Consider the following 6,623-nt stretch of genomic DNA (forward strand, 5'->3'; position numbering starts at 1 on the left):
TTTAACCAATCCCGAAACACCAAGGCGTGTGCCATCCTGTTTGCGGTTTTTCCCTTTTAAACCGCCCTACCCTGAAGCTTCAGGGCTGTTCTCCCCCACCTGCTGCGCGGTGTGTTGGGTTACAGTCTGAGTTAGCTAACTTGTAATCAATAAACCGCAGCGTGTTTGTGTCTGATGCTGGCTCTGTGGTGGTCTTTGGGGGCCCCATGACACGGATCAATAAACCCCAGTGTAGTTGTAGCAGATGCCGGCTCTATGGTGGTCTTTGGGGGGGGGTCCCGTGAGACGGGCATAACCATAACGACAACAAAATATCATACACCTTCCGCATGTACAATTTAGGTATATTAGTTCTATCCCAACAAAACTGTAAGGACATTAGAACACCACAGGTAATGGGGAAAGGAACTGCTCAGAGTCTCTTATGGATATCCTAGGGAGACTGGAGGAGGGCTCAGCAGTAAGGGTACTTGTTCCTGCAGATGACCTGGGTTCAATGTCCAGCACCCACACGGTGGCCCGCAACCATCTGTGACTCCAGTTCCAGGGGCACCATTGCCTTCTTCTGACCTCCCCAGGCACCAGTCACGCATGTGGTACACATATGTACATAACAGGCAAAACACTTCATACACATAAAATTAAAAAAAAAAACCTGAAAGACTTTAATAGTGAGAAAGAAAGAGAGAGAGAGAGAGAAACATAACAAAAAATTGTTATGGATCTCTTTAAGAAACACACAGCCACAGACTCCATGTCTACCACAATGCTTAGTATAATCTCAAGAGCTTAAACTGAGAGGCGGTGGCGCACGCCTTTAGTCCCTGCCTTTAGTCCCCGTACTCAAGAGGCAGAGGCAGGTGGATCTCTGTGAGTTCCTGGCCAGCCAGGTCTACAGAGCAAGTTCTAGGATAGCTGGGGGCTACACAGAGAAACCCTGTCTCAAGAAGCAAAATCAAAACCAAACCAAACCAAACAAAGACCCAAACTAACAAAGAGCTCCTTCTTAGCCAGCCACGTAGCAAGAGCTCTGAGTGGCTGAGACCCTCAGCCAATTCTGGTGACCAGCAAACTCCTCAAGCTGCAGAATTCAAACTCTGTTCCTGCTGGAGCTGCCAACAGCCTGTGGTGGGTGTTTCTCTTCCACAGCCTGTGCTGGGTGTTTCTCTTCACAGCATTCTTTCCCCTGCCCCTCCCCCCCCCCAGCTCAAGGTCATTGTTCAATTGGTGGCTCCCGGCACCTGGACCTGCATTCCTCGTGGAGGAGATAAATTCCAGACTCGTTCTTCAAACACCAAGCACACAGAGGTATTTGCATTGACAGAGGTCTCTGTAGGACCAGAAGCTCCCTGTGCTGAGTTTGGATTTTCCAACAGGCTGGGAAAGATCCTGCAGAGACCTGTGTGGACCCAGATACCACTGCCACCCTTCCACGTGATCACCTAAGAGACAAGGCCTGGCCTGGGGCGTATTGATCGGGTCCTGTTTATTTCTCGAGAGTAAAAAAAGTCTATGAAAAAATAAACAGGATGACCTTTTCCCCAGATACATTACCTTTAACCAGAGTTCACTGAAAGATAAAGTCGACAAGGACAGGTGTGTGCTCCCTGTCTCTTGCTATGTGCCCGGAGCCACCTGCTGCCTCTGGCAACATCTTCCAGGCACCAGAACCTGAAGTCCAAATGAGCCTCTTCTTTTCATAAGTACAACAGACCAAAAGATAAAGAGGATTTGGCAAACTGTTCTGTACATGGTGTTCATTTTGTTGTTGTTTGCTTTGATTTTTGTCTTTTGTTTTGATTTTTCTAGACAGGGTTTCTCTGTGTAACAGTCCTGGCTGTCCTGGAACTTGCTCTGTACACCAGGTTGGCCTTGAACTCAGAGATCTGTTTTGCCTCTGCCTCCCTGAGTGCTGGGAGCCAGTATGATGGAAAGAGCTCACAGCTGGGGAGGATTGGCCAAGACATCACAGACCAAAAGACCATTGTCAATAAAATGACTGTGTCCCTCTCCAGTTCCCGTGTTGAATCCTCAGCTCCAGTGGGATGGGACGGGATGGGAAGGTGGGGCGCTGGGGGACATGATTAGGTCCTGAGTGCTCTGCTCCCAGGATGAGATTAGAGCTCTTTTAACAGAAGCCAAAGGATGCAGGCTACTTCCTGTTGCCCTTCCAGCACGCGGGGCACAGCAATCATCTCTCCCATTGGATGCAACCGAGAAGAGGCTGATGAAACCTGATGTCTTGTTCTTGGATTTTTAACGCCCAGAACCATGGGCAATAAATTTCTGTTGTCTGTAAAATGCCCGCGTTCTGTTATTTTGTGATAGCAGCAGCGGCGGACTAAGACAGGTGCTGGTTGGGTTTTGAGGGTGGAGATCTCATGATTGCATCTTAAGAACTAACGGGACAGAACTTGCCTTCTTCTGTTTCTGTCGAGGAGAGAGTAGCTATCTGTAAACCAAGGTGTGGGCTCTCATCAGGAATCCAATGATGCTGGCACTTTGGTCTTGGACTTCTAACCTCCAGAGCGACATACAAGAAATAAGAATTTTATATTTAAGCCACCCGGTCTGTGGTAACCCAGACTAAGACAGGACACACAGGACAAACTTTTGCCTGGAGAGTAATATCATCTCTTCCATGAAAGAAAGACAAAATAGGATGTGGAAAGGAGGGAAAAGGCAAACAATAGCTCTGGGGCACATGGGAGATCGATGACTGAATTTACTAGGTTAGGAGCTAACCACCAACATGTTTGCTGCTGTGTAAGCACTTGACCAATGAGCTACATCCAGGAGATTTTTGAAAGCTGCAAGTTCCTGTGTGGACCCATGTACTACTGAGAAAGACCTTGGTTCTCTGTCAGTGGCATTGTGGAAATCTGGGTAAAAAGAATCCAGGGTTCTCTTGTCTGCACAATGAGGCTCAGTCTCTCAGTCTCAAATTGCATTCGAATTATTGTATCACGATTCCTGAGGTTGGGGGAGGCTGTCCCATCACTACAGACAGGGTGATCCTCTCTGTGTGACCTCTGCCTTCCCTTCTTCGTCTCAGAGGTTAGATTCCACACTCTAATACGATGCTGCCCCAGCCTGTTCTCTGCTAGCTCTAACAGAACCCCAGAAAATCATCTCACCAGGCACCAGGCCAGTCCTGACTGGGAGAAGGCCATCCAAATGAGTTTCCCGAAAGACTCAGAACTGCTGATGTCCTGGTTATAAAGCAAGGCATACCAAAAGCTCAGTAGGGCCTCCGAGTCAGCAGAGGTGCCTGGGAGTGTGAGCCATGTTGGCATAAGCCCTGTGGAATCCCTCTACAAAACTGAAAGGGGCCTGGAATCAGCTTCTGTGTGGCTTTCAGCTTTTCTAACGGCGCCCCAAGCTTGCCCCAGACCTTTATCCCAGGCATCCTGCCAGGCTCCAGCACAGCAGAGACCTTATCTAACCAGAAAGTGAGAGCTACTGACCTTCCTTTGGAGAGTTCAGAACAACGTCGTTGGAAAGGAAAGCCTTTCGCCCAGCGTGGGGGTGCACACCTCACACCTATCATCACAGTCCTTGGGAAACGGAGGCAGGAGGATCACTGTAAGTTTGAGGCCAGCCTGGGATACATAGTGAGTGCCAGGTTAGCCTGGGCTTCAGGGTACATCAAAACCAGACAAACAATGATGATGATGAAGTTCCTTAGCAATTTCCTTCCGTTTTTGCTGTTTAAAGGCTACAGGTCTTGGGGTTGGGGGGAGGGAGATGGAGTTCAGCAGGAGAGCACTTGGCTGCCATTCACAAAGCTCTGGGTCCAGTCCCTACTATCAACATAGGTTTGTTTTTTGTTTTTTGTTTTTTGTTTTTTGTTTTGTTTTTGTTTTAAGATGGAAGAGGATAGAGGCACAGTTGACCTGTTTGGAAGAGATTCAAATAAATGCTTTACCCATAGTCCTATACATCTGAAAGCTCAGTGCCTTGTCCATGCTATCGTTTCTCCCTTTTCTCCTTTTGTTTCTCTACTTTTATAAAGTCAGATCAAGCCTCTTCCCCAAGGAAGCCTCCCCAAATGGTTTGCACACTAAGAAATGCAGGTAAAACTAAGGGCAACCTTAGACCATGTCTGCAATGAGTTCGCAAATCCGACTGTATTTGTTAGTGTGACTATTGCTGTGATGATCGCCGTGACCCAAAGCACCTGGAGAGGACAGGGCTTATTTATTTTTTTTTTTTTAAAAAGATTTATTTATGTATATGAGTGTTCTATCTTCACCTATGCCTGCAGGCCAGAAGAGGGCATTAGATCCAACTATAGATGGCTGTGAGCCACCATGTAGATGCTGGAAATTGAACACAGGACTTCTGGAAGAGCTTCTGGTGCTCTTAACCACGGAACCATCTCTCCAGGCCAAGAAAGGGTGTATTTTGCTTACAGCTCCATATAATAGTGCATCATCAAAATCAGTGAGGGCAGGAACTCATCCAGGGCAGGAACCTGGAGGCAGGAGCTGACTCAGAGGCCATGGAGGGGTTCTGCTTGCTGGCTTGTTCTCATGGCTTGCTCAGCCTGCTTTTTTATAGAACTCAGAACCACCAGGGCAGGGATGGCACCATTCATGCTTAAGTTCCTGTCCTGACCTCCTTTAATGATAAACTGTGAGGCGGAGGCATAAGCCAAACAAACCCTTTCCTCCCCAGCTTGCTAATTAAGAAATATCCTACAGCCAGATCTTATGGAAGCATCTTCTCAATCAAGGTCCCTCTTTTCAGATAGCTCTAGCTTGTGCCAAGTTGACATAAAGCCAGTCATCACCCTGACCTCATAAAAGGTTCCGCTGATGGTGCCATCTACCTGACTGTTCATCCCATCCCCAGGTCCTTGAGATCAGGTCTCATGCTTCACCTCAGCATCAACAGCACAAAATAGCCGCCCAGTAATGTTTGCTTAATCAACAAGGTGGAATTTCGCCAACGGCTTTCTTCTGGATCCAGCCTGTTTATTCTCTGATCTTAAACACAACCTTCTACAAAAACTCCTCCGCTCTAGAAAAGCCAAGAACGGTGTGGAGAAGACAGCCAGTTCCAGAAAAGGATAGTTAAATTGAATGCAGATTCCCTTGGGAAACAGTCTGAGTAACTGAAGAAAACAGCTTGAGAATTCCTTGCGAGCAAAGCAGACCTGGGGCTATGTGACTTCTGACTGTAAACTACCTGACTGTAAACTCCATCAAGAGGAGCTGGCCATTGGAAGGTGACCTTGACAGAAGCAGTCAGCGGTGTCTAAGGCACTGAAGTAGTGGAATTTGTCTCAGGAAACAGTTCTAACGTTTTCCAAGGGTTTAGAAAAACAAAGCGAGACCACGCAGTTTTGAAGGGGTGTTGTCAGTGGTATTTAAACACTTTATTAAGCTGAATATTAAAGCAACGAGGACTTCACAGGCTAGTTTTAATCTTTGTTGGCTACTTCAGAGTTAACGCTGGTTGGGATCCTTTCTTTCTCACGTCTGAACAAATCAGATCTACTTGTCATGAATGCCTCTAGATGGGGATATAGCTCACTGCTAGAGCCCTCGCCAAGTATCCATTAAGGCCCTGGGTTCTATCTTTAGTACTACCCAACCCCCAAGTGCAGTTAACTCATATGGCAATTAGTATTGTTATCAGTTATAAAGAATATATACACATATATATGCATACATACACATACATATTTATATATATAGACATATATAGGGAGATACATACATATATATATATACACATACATATCTACATGCTACATATATTATCTACTTTCTTCTGCTTAGTCTTTTAGACAGTTTGCCATACAGCCACACACCTGAAATTCCTCCAGGAGGCTGAGGTAGGAGGATTGCCTAGAGTCTGAGGCTAACCTAATTTACAGTATGCAGCTCAGATTGGTCTAAAACTTAGGGTAATCCTCCTGCCTCAGCTTCCCAGTTGCTGGTATTACAGGTGTAAGCCACTATGCCCAGTCTTTTCCATACTGTTATTGAACATAATAAAAAACATATTGAATATAAATAAAAAAGCATCTGGATTTCCAAATGTGAGACTCCTATGAGATTGTTTAGTGTGAATGAGTTTCTTCAACTACAGGACCCAAATCAGTTTTCAAAACACGTAAAACAGGAAGGGGTGACATGGAAGAGCCGGACTCCAACATCTACCCTACCTTTCCATTCAAAGGGCCAGAGGACTCTTAGATCTACTCAAACATACCTTGAATTGTGTTCAAGATCATTAACATTAAGAGGATCTGGGAAGAGATGGCTCAGTTGTTAAGAGCATCTCAGCCTAATAGGAGATACCAATGAACTGTCTTCCCACCGGGACTGCTCAATAGCTCACCTTGTGCCAATGCTTTGTAAGTCAACCATTGGAAATAAAATGCAAGCAGTTTCCTAAGTCTATAATTTACCATTACATGGACAACATTTTGTTATCTGACTCAAATGCAGATACTTTAGAAAGAATATTTGAAGAAGTAAAGAAAGTTTTGCCTAAATGGGGATTACAAATTGCTCCTGAAAAATACAAGGAGGAGATTCTGTCAATTACCTAAGTTACAAAATAAGTTTACAGGAAATTAGAACACAAAAGGCACAAATTAGGGGAGA

The 6,623-nt window shown here is 45.6% G+C and overlaps 1 long non-coding RNA gene across 1 annotated transcript; it reads left to right on the plus strand.

The window, feature by feature from the left end:
* The first annotated feature begins 3,149 nt into the window (after positions 1–3,149).
* LOC146892313 (uncharacterized) lies at positions 3,150–6,064 on the plus strand. The gene is made up of 2 exons (XR_015004705.2): positions 3,150–3,585; positions 4,858–6,064. It is a non-coding gene; the product is annotated as an uncharacterized LOC146892313 (long non-coding RNA).
* The last annotated feature ends 559 nt before the right edge of the window (positions 6,065–6,623 follow it).

The sequence above is a fragment of the Myodes glareolus genome, chromosome 12, assembly GCF_982192425.1.
Source record: "Myodes glareolus chromosome 12, mMyoGla1.1, whole genome shotgun sequence".
NCBI lineage: Eukaryota > Metazoa > Chordata > Mammalia > Rodentia > Cricetidae > Myodes > Myodes glareolus.